The sequence below is a fragment of the Hylobates moloch genome, unplaced genomic scaffold (genome assembly GCF_009828535.3).
Source record: "Hylobates moloch isolate HMO894 unplaced genomic scaffold, HMol_V3 SCAFFOLD_6, whole genome shotgun sequence".
NCBI classification, from domain to species: Eukaryota; Metazoa; Chordata; class Mammalia; order Primates; family Hylobatidae; genus Hylobates; species Hylobates moloch.
The window spans coordinates 149,404,958-149,422,493 of record NW_026652281.1 but is presented as its reverse complement, the minus strand read 5'-3'; the positions used below and the strand labels follow the sequence as shown (position 1 = coordinate 149,422,493).

General features: G+C 41.2%; 1 protein-coding gene across 4 annotated transcripts in view; it reads left to right on the top strand.

Annotated features, from left to right (window-relative positions):
* The window catches only part of UBTD2 (ubiquitin domain containing 2), a 70,816-nt gene that overhangs the window by 31,728 nt on the left and 21,552 nt on the right, over positions 1–17,536 (top strand). The window lies entirely within an intron of this gene.

Sequence of the window (17,536 nt, the reverse complement as noted above, 5' to 3'; positions counted from 1 at the left end):
TTTATCTTTCCTTCATTCTGAAGAACAGCTTTGCTGGTTATGGTATTCTTGGTTGCCATTTTTTTTTCATTGCACTTTGAACATACCACTGTCTCTGGGTGTGAAGGTTTCTGCTGAGAAATCTGCTGCTAGCCATATTGGAAGTCCCTTATATGTTATTTGCTGCTTTTCTCATGCTGCTTTCAGGATCTTCTCCTTGTCTTTGATTTTTTTTTTTTTTTTTTGGACAGTTTGATTATGATGTCTTGGGGCAGTGTTGTTTGGATTGAACATGATTGGACACTGTAGATTTTTCTGTATGTGTAACTGTTTGATTATATTTCTGGCAGGAACCCATCTGATCTCTAAATACTTTAGTGGCTATTTTTTTTTCTTTTTTTTTTGAGACAGGCTCACTCTGTCGCCCAGGCTGGAGTGCAGTGGCGTGATCTTGGCTCACTGCAAGCTCCGCCTCCCGGGTTCAGGCCATTCTCCTGCCTTAGCCTCCCAAGTAGCTGGGACTACAGGCACCTGCAATCATGCCCGGCCAGTTTTTTTTTTTTGTATTTTTAGTAGAGACGGGGTTTCACTGTGTTAGCCAGGATGAGCTCGATTTCCTGACCTCGTGATCCGCCCGCCTCGGCCTCCCAAAGTGCTGCGATTACAGGCATGAGCCACCGTGCCCAGCCTTTAGTGGCTGTTTTCTAAGAACAAGGACTTTATCTTTCTTTTCTTCCTTTTACTTTCTCTCTCTTTTTTTTTTTTTTTTTTTTTTTTTTTTGAGACAGGGTCTCGCTCTGTCACCCAGGCTGGAGTGCAGTAGTATGATCACAGCTCACTGCAGCCTCGACCTCCCTGAGCTCAGGTGATCCACCCACCTCAGCCTCCTGAGTAGCTGGTACTACAGGTGCATGCCACCATGCCTGGCTAATTTTTTATTTTTTGTAGAGACAGGGTTTTACCATGTTGTCCAGGCTGGAAGGACGTTATCTTTCATGAGCACAATATAATTATCAAAATCAGGAAGGTGGATATTGACATAATGCTAATATCTACTGTATAGGCCTTATTCACAATTCACTATTATCTCCATTAATAGTCAAAGTTATCCAGGATCATGCATTGTTTAGTTATATCCCCTTAGTTTGCTTTGCTCTGAAACAGTTCCTAAGACTTTTTTGTCTTCTCATGATGTTGGCATTTTGAGGACAGGCCAGTTATTTTACACATGTCTATAAATTTGAATGCTTAGATTCCTCATTACACAGGGATATTACAGAAGTAAATTGTGTCCTCAGTGCAGCATATCAGGAGTCACAAAATGTCTGTTTTCCCATTATTGGTGATGTTAACTTTGATCATGTAGGGCGACTGCCAACTTTCTTCACTGTAAAGTTAACTATTTTTCCTAATGCAAATGATAAGTATTTTATGGGAAGATTTGAGCCTATGTAATTTTTTTTTTTTTTTTTTTTTTGAGATGGAGTTTCACTCTTATTGCCCAGGCTGGAGTGCAGTGGCACGATCTTGGCTCACTGCAACCTCCGCCTACCAGGTTCAAGCGATTCTCCTGCCTCGGCCTCCCAAGTAGCTGGGATTACAGGCACCCACCACCACGCCTGGATAATGTTTGTATTTTTAGTAGAGACGAGGTTTCATCACGTTCGACAGGCTGGTGTTGAACTCCTGACCTCAGATGATCCACCCACCTTGGCCTCCTAATCTTAGAAGGGAAACCTTTCAGTGTTTCTTCATTGAGTATGACATTACATGTAGGTTTTCAATAAAGACTATTTATTATGTTGAGGAAGTTTTCTTCTATTCCAGTTTTATGAAAAAGTATTTTGTCTGATATTTTTCTGCATTAATTGAGATGATCATGTGGGTTCCCCCTTAATTCTATTAATGTGACATATTACATATCTTCTTATGGCCTTGCAGTTTTGAGAAAAATCTCACTTAATTGTGATATGTAATCTTTATGCATTTAGATTTAGTTTGCTGGTATTAATAATTTGCTGAGGATTTTTGCATATGCTGTTTTGACCAGGCTGGGCTGAAACTAGTGATCCTCCCATCTCAGCCTCCCAAGTATCTGGGGCTATGAGGGTGTGCACCACTGTGCGTGGGTTTTGCATATATCTTAAGGGATATTGCTCTGTAGTTTTCTTGCGGTGTCTTTGTCTGGCTTTAGTATTAGGGTAATGTTGGCCTCATAGAATGAGTTAGGAAGTGTTCTTTCTATTTTTTGGAAGAGATTGAGAAGGATTGCTATTCTTTTTTTTTTTTTCCTGAGACGGAGTCTCGCTCTGTCACCTAGGCTGGAGTGCAGTGGTGTGATCTTGACTCACTGCAACCTCCTCCTCCTGGGTTCAAGCGATTCTCCTGCCTCAGCCTCCTGAGTAGCTGGGATTACAGGCGCACGCCACCATGCTCAGCTAATTTTTTGTATTTTTAGTAGAGATGGGGTTTCACCATGTTGGCCAGGCTGGTCTTGAACTCCTGACCGCAACTGATACACCCGCCTCAGCCTTCCAAAGTGCTGGGATTACAGGTGTGAGCCACTGCACCCGGCCCCACTATTAATTCTATAAGATTGGTAATAGTAGCCCCACTTTTGTTTCTAATTTTAGTTATTTGTGCCTTCTTGCTTTTTCTTAATCTAGCTAAAAGTCTATTTTGTTGAATCTCTACTGTTTTTCTATTCTGTTTTATTTGTCTCTGCTCTAATTCCCCCCCCCCCCGAGACAGGGCCTCTCTCTGTGACCCAGGCTGGAGTGCAGTGGTGCAATCATGGCTCCCTGCAGCCCCACCTCCCAGGCTCAAGTGATCTTCCAGCCTCAGCCATCTGAGTATCTGGGATTCCAGGCACATGCCACCACACCCAACTAATCTTTTTAATTAATTTATTTTTTTTGAGACAGGATCTTGCTCTGTCACCTAGGCTGGAATACAGTGGTGCATTCTCAGCTCACTGCAGCCTCCACCTCTCAGGTTTAAGCGATTCTCATGCCTCGGCCATCTGAGTGTCTGGGATTACAGGCAAGTGTCATCAGGCCTGGCTAATTTTTGTGGGGGTTTTTTTTTTTTAGACGAAGTCTCGCTCTGTCGCCCAGGCTGGAATGCAGTGGTGCGATCTTGGCTCACTGCAACCTTCGCCTCCTGGGTTCAAGCAATTCTTCTGCCTCAGCCTCCTGAGTGGCTGGGACTACGGGGTCGTGCCACCACACCCAGCTAATTTTTGTATTTTTAGTGGAGATGGGGTTTCACCATATTGCCCAGGCTGGTCTTGAATTCCTGACTCCGTGATCTGCCCGCCTTGGCCTCCCAAAGTGCTAAGATTATAGGCATGAGCCACCCCATCCAGCCTCTGCTGTAGTCTTTATGTTCTTTTACTTTTGGGTTTTGTCTGATCTTTTTTGGTTCCTTGAGGCATGAAGTTAGGTTATTCATTGAGATCGTTCTTCCCTTTTAATGTGACTGTTTACATTTGTAAATTTTCCTCTGAGCATTGCTTTCACTGCATCTCATAAGTTTTTGTATGTTTTGTGTTCACTTCTATTCATCTCATTGTGTTTTCTCATTTTCTTTGTAATTTCCTTTTTGATCCATTCATTGTATGAGTGTATTAGTTTTTTTATATTTGTGAATTTCCAGTTTTCCTTATTTCTAGCTTTATTCCACGTAATCATAGAAGATAACTTTGTATGATTTCAGTCTTTTAAAGTTTATTGAGACTTGTTTTGTGGTCTAACATATAGTCTATCCTAGAGAATTTCTATGCGTTTTTAAGAAGAATGTGTACTCTACTCCTTTTGGGTAGAATGTTCTTTATGTCAGTTAAGTCTAGTTGGTTTATAGTGTTCAAGTCTCCTGTTTCCTTATCACTATTCTGTCTATATGTTTCATACATTATTGAAAATAGGATATTGAGGTTTCCAAGTATTGTTTGTAGAACTGTATCTCCCTTCAATTCTGTGCTTGCTTCATATATTCTGGGGTTCTGTCGTATATAATTGTTATGTCTTTCTGATGAATTGACTCTTTACATCTCTTAGTAAAAATGTTTGTCTTAAAGTCTATTTTATTGTTTACAAATATAGCCACTGTAGTCCTCTTGTTTTTGGTGGTGGTGGTGGTTTTTTGTTTGTTTATTTGAGAAAGTGTTGCTCAGGTTGGAGTGCAGTGGTGTGATCATAGTTTTACTTTGACCTCCCGAGCTCAAGAGATCTTCCCCCCATGGCCTCCCAGAGTGCTGGGATTACAGGTGTGAGCCATTACAACCGGCCTGTTTCTTCTGTAATTCTCTCCGTTTTTGCTTGATGTCTGTTATTAGGTACATACTTAATATTGCCATGTCTTCTTGGTGAATTGACTTTTTTACTGTTATCATTTATCTCTGGAGCTGTTCCTAGGTTCTGAAGTCTACTTTGTCTGATGCTAGTGTAGCCACTTAAACTTTCTTTCGATTAGTCTTTGCATGATTCTATTTATCATCCTGTAATGCTAGTTATCATCCTTTTACTTCTACCTTCTCTGTGTTAACATACTTACAGGGATTTCTTATAGATAGCATGTAGTCGAATCTTTAAAACTGTAATCTCGGGCCGGATGCCATGGCTCATGCTTGTAATCCCAGCACTTTGGGAGGCCAAGGCAGGCGGATCATGGGGTCAGGAGTTCGAGACCAGCCTGACCAACATGGTGAAGCCCTATCTCTACTAAAAATACAAAAATTAGCAGGGTATGGTGGTGCAATCCCAGCTACTCGGGAGGCTGAGACAGGAGAATGGCTTGAATCTGGAAGGCAGAGGTTGCAGTGAGCCAAGATCAAGCCATTAGACTCCAGCCTGGGCAACAGAGCAAGACTCTGTCTCAAAAAAAAAAAAAAAAAAAGCAATCTCGGCCGGGTGTGGTGGCTCACACCTGTAATCCCAGCACTTTAGGAGGCCAAGGCGGATGGATCACTTAAGGACAGGAGTTCGAGACCAGCCTGGCCAACATGGGGAAACCCTGTCTCTACCAAAAATACAAAAATTAGCCAGGCATGGTGGCACTCGCCTGTAGTCCCAGCTTTTGGGAGGCTGAGGCAGGAGAACTGCTTGGACCTGGGAGGCGGAGGTTGCAGTGAGCCAAGATCGTACCACTGCACTGCAGCCTGGGTGATGGAGTGAACTCCATCTCAAAAAAAAAAAAAAAAAAAAAAAAAAAAAAATCTCACAATGTGTTTCGTTTTTAAATTGGTTTGTTTAGACCATATAGTGACTGATATGATTGGATTTAGGTCTGACATTGTATTACGTGTTTTCTGTTTGTTCCCTCTGGTTTTTGTTCCTTTGCTTTCTGTTTTCTGCCTTCATTTGGATTGTTTAAATGTTTCTTTTTTTATTTTATTTATTGAGAAATAGAAAATAGATTTTCTATTTTTCATTTATAAAATTTGTATTTGGCTCTTGATTAGCGTTTCAGTTTCTCTGCTAAAAACGTTCATTTGTTTCAAGAGAGTTCCCTTTCCTCTCCCACCCCACCATGGAACATGGTTATAATAACTGCTTTGAAGTCTTTGATAATTTCAACATCTGGATCATCTCAGATTTTCCATTTGCTGATTGTCTTTTCCTTTGAAAATTGGTCACATATTTCTGGCTCTTTGTGTGTTGAGTAATTTTGGATTACATACATCCTGGACATTTTGAATATTATGTGAGAATCTGTTTCCTCATAAAAATCTGGAGAACTTTGATTTTGTTTTGTTTTAGCAGGCAATCAACCCTGCTAGGTTCAGCCGGCATGTTCTGCCTCTCCTTTTGTTGCTAGTGGTTCTGATGTCAGTTCACTTTTCAGAGCCTTTGCTTTGTGCACAGCACATGCACCATTTAGGTTACTATGGGGCTAGAGTGGTGGTTTATATCAGAATTCATTTTTCTTTCTTTTTTTTTTTTTTTCGAGTCAGTGTCTTACTGTGTCACCCAGACTAGAGTGCAATGGTGTGATCTCTGCTCACTGCAGCCTCTGCCTCCAGGGTTCAAACGATTCTCCTGCCTCAGCTACCCCAGTAGCTGGGATTACAGGCATGCGCCACCACACGGGGCTAATTTTTGTATTTTTAGTAGAGGTGAAGTTTCACCATGTTGCCCAGGCTGCTCTCGAACTCCTGAGCTCAAGCAGTCTGCCTGTCTTGGCCTCCCAAACAGAATTTATTTCTCAGAGAGCCATGGCTGTATTGTTTTGGGACTCTTCCATGCATGCACAGGTTAGAGGTGAACGTGGAACTTGGGTCAGTTCAAACACAGAATTTTAGGGTATTCTCTTCTTTAGCTGTTTCTGCTCTGCAGTTTCCCCCATGATCTCCATTACCAAGGAGATCTTTTATCTGCCTTGTGGCTAGAAAGACAATCTCCTCTCAGAGTTGTTACTGCCAGCACTGCCAGGTGGTTCCATGTAACTGGAACTGCCTTTGGGGTAAAGTGGCAATAATAAAGTGGTAAAATGCAAAGGGAGAAAAAAATATTTTCCTCATATTCCACAGTACCCTTTTTCTTGGTTTGTCTAGAATAGATTTTCTATTGAGTTTTATGTGTCCACTCTACCACCACTATTGCTAGGAACTTTTAAAAGACTACAAAAACAGGTTGGGCCCAGTGGCTCATGCCTGTAATCTCAGTACTTTGAGAGGCTGACGTGGGCGGATCACCTGAAGTCAGGAGTTCATAGACCAGCCTGGCCAACATGGTGAAACCCCGCTTCTACTAAAAATACGAAAATTAGCCGGGCATGGTGGCAGGTGCCTGTAATCCCAGCTATTCGGGAGGCTGAGGCATGAGAATCGCTTGAACCCGGGAGTTGGAGGTTGCAATGAGCCGAGATCGCGCCATTGCACTCCATCCTGGGAGACTAGAGCAAGACTTGGTCTCAAAAAAGAAAAAAAAAAATACAAAACAGATTTTCTTCCCTCACTTCCCAAGTTTTTGGGCATAATCAGTAGAGAGATAGGCTCTGGTGGGCTTATAACATCTTGACCTGCACCAAATGTCCAGGACATTTTAACACCAAAAACTGGGAGGGGCCGGGCGCGGTTGCTCACATCTGTAATCCCTGCACTTTGGGAGGCTAAGGCGGGCGGATCATCTAAGGTTGGGAGTTCGAGACCAGCCTGACCAACATGGAGAAACCCCGTCTCTACTAAAAATACAAGATGTTAGCCGGGCGTGGTGGCGCATGCCTGTAATCCCAGCTACCCTGGAGGCTGAGGCAGGAGAATTGCTTGAACCTGGGAGGCAGAGGTTGTAGTGAGACAAGATTGTGCTACTGCACTCCAGCCTGGGCAACAAGAGCAAAACTCTGTCAAAAAAAAAAACAAAACTGGGAGGAAAGGGGAAAGTCTTGCCATAAATTGATTCATCAAATAAAATTAAGCATTCTTTTAAAATACTGTTGCTGACTTAGTAGGTTTGTGTTCCAAATAAGCACTACCCCATAAATGAGGATTTTTTTCCATATATCCATTCAGTTGTTGGATTCTGACTGTAGAATGCCCCCAATCAGCTTTAATGTTCAAGGAGCACAAGAATATGTAGGAAGATGAGGCATGGGCCCAAATAGAACGTTGCAACTAGATCAGTGTTTCCTTCATGCTGAAACCCAAGATGATGGTCTCCCTTTTTGAAACCAAGGAGGCAACCCTGTTGATCTCTGATTTGCCTTCAGAGTCATTCTTCCCATGTCTTGAAAAATAGTGCAGGGTCTCAGCCATATAACTCTGTGGTCGTATCCTGTAAAAAAAGAATTCCATTATCTGGGTGGCTTAACGCCAAAAAAAATTATTTGGGAGGCGGAGACGGGTGCATCACCTGAGGTCTGGAGTTCTAGACCAGCCTGGCCAACATGGTGAAACCCCGTCTCTACTAAAAATACAAAAATTAGGCCGGGCGCGGTGGCTCACGCCTGTAATCCCAGCACTTTGGGAGGCCAAGGCGGGTGGATCACGAGGTCAGGAGATCGAGACCATCCCGGCTAACACGGTGAAACCCCATCTCTATTAAAATACAAAAAATGAGCCGGGCATGGTGGCGGGCGCCTGTAGTCCCAGCTACTCCAGGAGGCTGAGTCAGGAGAATGGCATGAACCTGGGAGGCAGAGCTTGCAGTGAGCTGAGATCGTGCCACTGCACCCCAGTGATCCAGTGCTCTGTCTCTGGGGGACAGAGCAAGACTCCGTCTCCAAAAAAAAAAAAAAAAACAAAACAAAACAAAAATTAGCCGGGCATGGTGGCAGGCGTCTGTAATCCCAGCTACTCAGGAGGCTGAGGCAGGAGAATCACTTGAACCCTGGAGGCGGAGGTTGCAGTGAGCTGAGATTGCGCCATTGTACTCCAGCCTAGGCGACAAGAGCAAAACTCCCTCTCTTAAAAAAAAAAAAAAAAAAAATGGTTTCTCACAATTCTGGAGGCTAGAAAGTTGAGTCAAGGTGCCAGCTGATTTGGTTTCTGGTGAGGGCGTCCATCTTCCTGTTTTACATACCGTTATCTTCTTGCTGTGTCCTCATGTGGCAAGGAAAAATCATCTCTCCTCTCTAGTCTTACAAGGTCACTAGTCCCATTCAGTGCCCCACCTCCAAATACTATCACATTGGGTATTAGATCTTCACCACACAAATTTTGTGAGGACACACATGCAGTCTATAGCCATGTTGTAGAACTTCAATTGTATAAACTATTGGTAAGTGATATCAGAGTCAGAACTGGAGTGCCTTATTGTATTTTGTGTCTTATTCTTTACAGGGTTTGAGGATTTTTCCCCCCAAAAAGTTTTATTGGCAAAGTACTCAAATATTTAAAAAAAAAAAAAAAAAAGGCCAGGCATGGTGGCTGACACCTGTAATCCCAGCACTTTGGGAGGCTGAGGCAGGAGGCTCACTTGAGCCCAGGAGTTTGAGACCAGATTCGGTAACATAGTGAGACCCTGTCTCTACAAAAAGCAATTTGAAGGAAACAATGTGGGTCAATTTTGGAGCATACATAGTGACTGAAATTTATTTTAATATATCGACTAAATAAAAGTTCATGAATCCTTACTACTACTAAAAAGGGAATGAGGGAAGACCTTTTTCTTACCAAAGAATGCCAGTATTAAAGGATGAAAAGAATGACATACTTAGAAGAATCACCCTTTTACAACCCTATAGCTGATTCAGGTAAGGATCATCAATAGATACACTAAAGCATCATGGGTAACAGGATATTCAAGATGTCAGAGATCACCCCATGTGCTGGTAATTGCCAAGGACAAATTATACCATAGACGTGACATTCAGTTGCCTTAACCAAGTAGCCAAACAGCCTTCTCATGTGTCGCAATATAAAGAATATAAGACATATATGAGGAATTCTTACACAAAATGTTTTACTTTGACTCTAATAAAGCTTCTAAACCTAACTTCCTATTTATAGGTTAATACAAAGGGTAAAGGAACAAGTTAAAATGTCTTCACACGTTGCCAAATATCCCCTGGAGGGTAAAACTGTCCCCAGCTGAGAAACACTGGCCTACATCAAATGACAACACATAAGCCTTGATTGGGCTTGGTATGAAAAACATTTTGGGACAGTTAGATAAATCTAAATAAGATTTCATAATAGATGGTAGACATTTTTAATTTTTCTTATGTATGACAACGATATTATAGTATGTTAATCTGACTGTTTGCCTTGCCATAAAGGAATACCTGAGACTGGGTAATTTATAAAGAAAAGAGTTTTATTTGGCTCATGGTTCTACAGGCTGTACAGGAAGCATGGCACTGGCCTCTGTTCCTGTTGAGGGCCTCAAGGAGCTTACAATCATGGCGGAAGGCAAAGGGGGAGCCATTGCATCACATAGCAAGAGAAAAAAAGGGGAGGAAGTGCTGTATTCTTTTAAACAACCAGATCTCATGGGAAGGGCACCAAGCCATTCATGAGGGTCTTCCTCTGTTGCCCAGGCTAGAGTGCAGTAGCACGATCACAGCTCACTGCAGCCTACACTTCCCAGGCTTGAGTGATCCTCCCACCTCAGTCCCCAAGTAGCTGGGACTACAGGTATACACAACTACACCCAGCTAATTTTTGTATTTTTTGTAGAGACGAGGTTTCACTGTGTTGGCCAGGCTGGCTGGTTTCAAACTCCTGGGCTCAGGTGATCCTTGCATCTTGGCCTCCTGAAATGCTGGGATTAGAGGTATGAGCCAGCACACCCAGCCAGGCTCACACTTCTTTTTAAAAAAACTTTTATTTACCATAGTGAGAACAAGTGTCAGAAAAGCCTTATACTTTCAATTATAGAGGTTTTATAATACCTGGCCCTACCAGATATCAAACTATATTATTATCATCTGCAATTATATATATAATCTAATTATATCTAATTACAGGTTTGATGTATTATCTGCAACTAAGTTTTATTTCTGGTCCTTGAATTTCTAGTTGTTTTATTCTGTCTCATTTTGCATCTAACACTGTTTCCAAATAGTGTTAAAAGTGGAGATAGTGGGCATCTTTTTTTTCTTTTCTTTTCTTTTCTTTTATTGTTTCTTTGTTTTTTGAGACAATTGAGAGAGATTTTCGTTCTTGTCACCCAAGCGGGAGTGCAGTGGCGTGATCTCAGCTCACTGCAACCTCCACTTCCAGGGTTCAAGCAGTTTTCCTGCCTCAGCCTCCTGAGTAGCTGGGATTACAGGCACCACCTGTAATCCCAGGTGGTGGGACAACTAGCTCCTGGCTAGTTTTGTATTTTTAGTAGAGACGGGATTTTGCCATGTTGACCAGGCTTGTCTCAAACTCCTGACCTCAGGTGATCCACTCACGTCAGCCTCCCAAAGTGCTGAGATTACAGGTGTGAGCCACCGTGCCCGGCCAGCATCCTTGATTTATGTGTGTTCCTTCTTTCTCATGAATTGAGAGAAGAAAAGGTCTCTACAATAAAAAAAAAAAAAAAAAAATGTTAACTCATGATAAAGCCATTGCCCCCAACCAGTAAAATAAACCATCTTAGAGTTTATATACTACTTAAAAGTGGCAGTGGTCTCATGTTAGGTGATCATATTCTTTTATTTATATATATGTGTTTATGATAGAGACAGGGTCTCAATATGCTGCCCAGGCTGATCTTGAACTCCTTGGCTACAGTGATCTGTCTGCCTTGGCCTTCCAAAGTGCTGGGATTACAGGCATGAGCTACCACACCCAACTGCCTAGGCGACCATATTCTTACTCCCAGTTTCATATAATATTATCTTTCTCTTTTTTTTTTTTTTTTTTTTTTTTTGAGACAGGGTCTTGCTCTTTCGCCCAGGCTGGAGTGCAGTGGCGCAATCTCGGCTCACTGCAAGCTCCGCCTCCCGGGTTCACGCCATTCTCCTGCCTCAGCCTCTCCGAGTAGCTGGGACTACAGGCGCCCGCCACCACGCCCGGCTAATTTTTTTTGTATTTTTAGTAGAGACAGGGTTTCACCGTGGTCTTGATCTCCTGACCTCGTGATCCGCCCGCCTCGGCCTCCCAAAGTGCTGGGATTACAAGCGTGAGCCACCGCGCCCGGCCTTATTATCTTTCTCAATAAAGTTGTTTTGTGGAGTGGGGAGGACTTGTGTGCTTTCATAATACTTTTAATAAGACTCACCCATTAAGAAAAGTTTTGTAGGATCTGAGAGCTATAGTTAAAAAAAAAAAAAAGTGGGGGGAGAAGTCTTTGAACATACTATGTTGTAGTAGGCGTTAAAAAATGTTGCCTGTTTGTATGCTCAGATCATTGGTAAGGGGACTTACACTCTGAGAATCAGGGCTAGGAAGTCATTATGAAGTTATGTTGATTTTTTTTCCCCCCAATAAAGCTACCTCAAAAACATTGAAATTATATAAACGCGTTTAAAATTATTATGCTTCAATTGGTAAGCTTTAGGATATAAGCATGGCAGAAGTTCATTTTTATTTCATTTTTAATAAAATTATAGTACAGAAAATGATATATCTAACTTGTCTAGGCAGGTATTCCTACATATGATCCTTAGTCTCTAATTTGTTGTAGATGCTAAGTACTTACAAGTTGAAAGTGATAGACCGTAAAGCCACATCACCCCTTCTTTACTGCAGGATTCCTCTTTAGTGATCATGGTTGGTATCTCCACAACATAGGTGGATTAGATAGGGCTAGGGAGCTGCTGCTTCTCCTTTGTTACCTTTTCCTTTGTCTGATCATAACCATTCCGTTGGCCATAGTGAAGCCCATGGATGGATCATTTCTGTAGAAAAACAGTTCAGCATATGCTTTATTTAGAGTGAATCTTCATTATTGGTTTGCTATGTAAAAACAAGCAGCTCAGTAAGACATGGAGTACTATAATGGAAAGAGAGATCTGGGCTTTGTTGTTGCTGTGTTCTGTTTTGTTTTGAGACAAAGTCTCGCTCTATCACCCAGGCTGGAGTGCAATGGTGTGATCTCGGCTCACTGCAACCTCTGCCTCCCAGGTTCAAGTGATTCTCCTGCCTCAGCCTGCCAAGCAGCTGGGATTCCAGGTGCCTGCCGTCACGCCCGGCTAATTTTTGTATTTTGAGTAGAGATGGGGTTTCACCAGGCTGGGCACAGTGGCTCATGCCTGTAATCCCAGCACTTTGGGAGGCCAAGGCTGGTGGATCACCTGAGGTCAGGAGTTCGAGACCAGCCTGACCAACATGGCAAAACCTTGTCTCTACTAAAAATATAAAAATCAGCCAGGCATGGTGGCAGGCGCCTGTAATCCCAGCTACTCAGGAGGCTGAGGCAGGAGAATCACATGAACCCGGGAGGCAGAGGTGGCAGTGAGCTGAGATCATGCCATTGCACTCCAGCCTGGGCAACAAGAGTGAAACTCCATCTCAAAGAAAAAAAAAGAGAGATGGGGTTTCACCATGTTGGCCAGGCTGGTCTCAAACTCCTGGCTTCAAGTGATCCCCCTGCCTCGTCCTCTCAAAGTGCTGGGATTATAGATGTGAGCCACCGCGCCCAGTGAGACCTGGACTTTGAATTTGGGCATGTGCATTCTAGTACGGGCTCATTATTTTAAGCCATCCTTGTTACATCTTAGTTTCCTATCTGTCAGTAAGGTTGGATTATACAATCTAAGGTCTCTTCTACCTTAAATTCTCAAACAGTAGAGAAGATTTGCATATTGTATTGATTGTTGGTATTTTAGGCATTTTAATTGCCATATCCCTATTTTTATTTTGGCAGTTAGTTGCTTTAGGTAAAGGGAATATATGTATTATGCATGTATGTATATATGTGTATATACAGTGCATTCTAAATTTACGTGAAAATATTTGCAAGTGTCCTTTTAGTTTAGCACCGTCTATTACGGAAGAGTTCTAATACTCCATTTTTTCCCTCACGCTATTGTCTTATGGAAACTGATGCCTCCAGTTTTCAACCTGTTAAAGCTGTTGCTTGAGTCATATCTTGATATTTTCACCTTATCCATGCATTATGGCCTCTTCTTTCTTCATTTGAAGCGTTCCATCATTAAATCAAGGTTTTCAAAGAGGAACCCAAAACAGGAAAACAATTACAATCATACTTAACTTCAAAATTGATTGTTTTTTACCAATGTCAAAATGAGTTTTTGGTAGAATGCTTTAAATTATGTAGTAAAAATATTTAAAATTATGTGTTATTTAGATCTGAGAAACAAGCCTTACTTGGGTTTTCTGTGTGTTAGATCTATTTATTTGTTACAGAGTGGGAAGAAGTGTTTAAAGATTACAAGGAAAGATAAAGAGTGGGTGAATATGTTTAAGAGGCTTCTGAGAAAAAGATGACTTTTGGACACGTTTTGAAAGAAGTGGTAAATGTGGATTGATGGGGGAAAGGATATTTTCTGAAATAGATTGTGTGGTTTTTTAACATTAGATTGCTTTATTAATTTTTTATTTCTCATATGTTAATTCATAGAGCACTAAAGATGGTTGGTTACCTGCAGTTTAAGGATAGAGAAGCAGAAATTTGGGGAATAAAAGATGTTTCCTGTCTTTAAATTCTTCACTGTTAGAGCATGGTACCTAGTCCTATATGCTATGTATGATACCAAGCATCTCTCTTTTGGTATCAGCAGTCAGAAGATGTGTGAAGCAGATAAAACTGAAAGTTTAAGAGCATAAAATGAAATCCAGTTGAGTATGTATATATTCCACATCTTACAAAAATGTTTGGCTTGGTACAAACATGAGGTACTTAGCTGCCAGGCCGATAATCTGTGTCCAAGTACTGCATTTTCAGAAATACAGGTTTGTGGCACCACCTGAACTTAAAGGATAAGATTTGGTGAACAAATGCCTAGCAAGTGTACTCTGATAAGGTACAGGAAGTGCATGGCAATCATAGGACATTTCTTTAACATTTAAGGAAGGGATTGGGAAGTTATGAAAAGAAGAAAGACAGCCTGTATATTTTTGCCAAAGGACTTAAAGATGTTATTTCATATAGTACCTCTAAGTTCATTTTTACTTATTTAGCAAACATTTATTTGCAGTTTTATTGTATATCATGCATTATTATGAGTGGTTTATGAATATGAACTTAAGTCCTCTTAACAACCCTAAATATTTTCATGTTTTCACAAGAGGATAGTTCAAGTGCTTTTGCTAAATGCTAATTTTTTGCCCAGTTATTTATTTAACAAAGGTTAGTCATTTAGTTTAACATGAAGCTTGAAACCTCAGTTTTTGTAGTGAAAATTCTGCACTGCTCTGTGGTTTCACTAAAGTAATTATGTTACAAAGATTTAATCATTTTTTAACAGTGGACATTCTATAGACAGATATTCTATATTATGTTTATAATGCAGGCAGAAATAGGCAAATAAAAGTAATCTTCCTTCATGTTACAAGCATTTATTTTGTCTTTTGCAGGATAATTACTATGAAACTTTTGACAGCATGTAGATTTGAAAATGCATTTGGGGCCTGTGGGAGTGGCTCATGCCTGTAATTCCAGCACTTTGGGAGGCTGAGGCGGGTGGATCATGAAGTCAAGAAATTGAAACTATCCTGACCAATATGGTGAAACCCCGTCTCTACTACAAATAGAAAAATTAGCTGGGTGTGGTGGCACAGGCCTGTAGTCCCAGGTACTCGAGAGGCTGAGGCAGGAGAATCGCTTGAACCCAGGAGGCGGAGGTTGTGGTGAGTCGGGTTGCACCAGTGCACTCCAGCCTTGGCGACAGAGCAAGACTCTGTCTCAAATAAATGAATAAAATTTAAAAATTAAAGAAAATGCATTTGGAATGATTTTCTTTAAGCAACATAAATGCATCATCTATTCTTTTTGTGGGACTTTGTTCATCTATGCTTAGTACAAATGGAGAGAGGTGAAATGAACCTGCCTCACATTTGTAAGGAAGGTGTTTTACAATTTTTCCAAGGTACTTTGTACCTGTATTATGATTGTTTTTCTGTTGGCTTCCTCTTTTCAAAGTCCTCTTCCTTTCATTTGCTTTAGTTTTAGGTTCTGAGATTCTTCTGTAGAAGTTTTGTTATTTTTGTCCGTGCTTTGTAATTCTCTCAGAATGACAGAAAAAATTATACTGAGTTATCTCTCGTGCATTTAATACATATGAGGCCAGATAATTCTGTAGAAATACTCAGACCCAAAACTTTATTCAGATAAATATCTTTCTGAGTCTACCTACTTACTGTGCCATCTTCCACTTCCTGGTCAATAAGCTGAGTGTTGTCTGTAAACTGTCTCTAACTCATCTAAATGATAATGTAGCAGAAAATAAAATCTACCTTGCATTCCATCGTGTTGGCGCAATCAGTGGGTTGTGGTTATCAGACCAGATTCTGAACCTCTTCTAGAGAATTATGCTGTAGCTGCATTGTCTGTGTTATTTGGAAGAGGTAGGGAAAAATCATTAGTATAGACTGTGTTTCTCACATTTGAATTAAATATAATAGGCACATCTGTAGTGTTACTCCCAGTAGACACTCAGTACATATTTGTTGATTAAATAAAGAGACTTGAATTCTGTTTCCAGCTCTGCTACTAAATGGATGGGTTTCCTTTTCTGCTTCCTCACCCTTTCAGAACTCACCTGTTTTGCATTTCACTAGGACAAGTTAGAGGGCAAAAAGTATTTGAGTTAATGCTGAGTGTTTTAAGTAGAAAACAGCTAGTCCTTTGGTGTGCCACCCTGAGGGGAGAGGACAGGAGACCTGACCTGGCAGTCTTTGTTGAGAATATATAGCCTGGAGAGTAGAGATAGCCCAGGGTCTGGAGTCATTTTATTTTCTGTTTTGCATAGTCCAAATTTCATCTGGCCCTGGGCCAATGAGGGAGTAGTCAATTTCATGGATGCTTTAGAACCAGTTTGAGAGTGATTTCTTTAAAATTGGTATTCTTTCTGCAATTAAATATAGAACGTTGAATTTTGACACACACCCTCTCTCCTTCCCACCGGCTGTGTCATTTATTTCCCACCCACTCTTTTCCAACACTCTTATCTTTTCATCCAGCTTCAATTTTCTTTCTATCTTCTATCCCATCTATCAAACTATTTCCTATCTGTAGCACTGTATAATCTTACAGAGCCATAAATAAGAATGGCTCTGTAGGTCAGTATGACCCATGGAAATAGATCACAGATAATACACCAGATAGTTATCTGGGTGCAAGGATGCTGCATCAGACTTGTTCCAACACTACTACTACATAACATTCTCTAAGGGGAGATGCTGCCACTTGCCCTCTGTTTTCTTCTTCTTGGGTTGAAACTAGGGTAGGGTGTTGTAGTTCTTCTGCTCCTTGTGGTTCGGAGCTAATCCCTTGGCCTAGCATCAAAGATTATCTCTTTTATTCCCAGTTCCTCAAAAAACTAAAGTACTGATTCTACCCTTTGTAAATTAGTTCCTGTTTGAGTTCCAGAGAAAGGTATTTACAGTTCCTTGACCAAAGTCCAGAGAGTAGAATGCTAGAGGAAGCATTCCTCTAATCAGTTTGTTCATGATTCTGGTGGTTTGCCTCTTCTTTCTCTGGACACTGAAAAGCAGTCTTTTACCTCTTTGGATTTTCTTAGTTCCTACCTCCTGGTTTCATGTGTCCAAGCTACTATTGCCGTTTGGCTTCCCCAAGTATCTTGCCTCTCTTTTATGGTGTCTCTTGACTCTCATATCCTGCTCTTACAGTCTGATGAAACACTTATCTTCTAGGCAGTTCTTTTAAAATGAACAAAACTTTCATTGTATTCAAAAAAAAAAAATTTTTTTTAGAGCACTTTTAGATTCATAACAGAATTGAGAGGAAGGTACAGAGATTTCCTATGTACTCCCAGTGCCTACACATACATAGCCTCCTTTCCCTGATTATCAACATCCTCCACCAGAGTGGTACATTCATTACAACTGTAATTCTCTGGGGTTTTTTAGTTTTGTTTTGTTTTGTTTGAGATGAGGTTTCACTCTCGCCCAGGCTGAAGTGCAGTGGCATGATCATGGCTCACTGCAAACACAACCTCCCAGGCTCAAGTGATCCTCCCACCTCAGCCTCCCGAGTAGCTG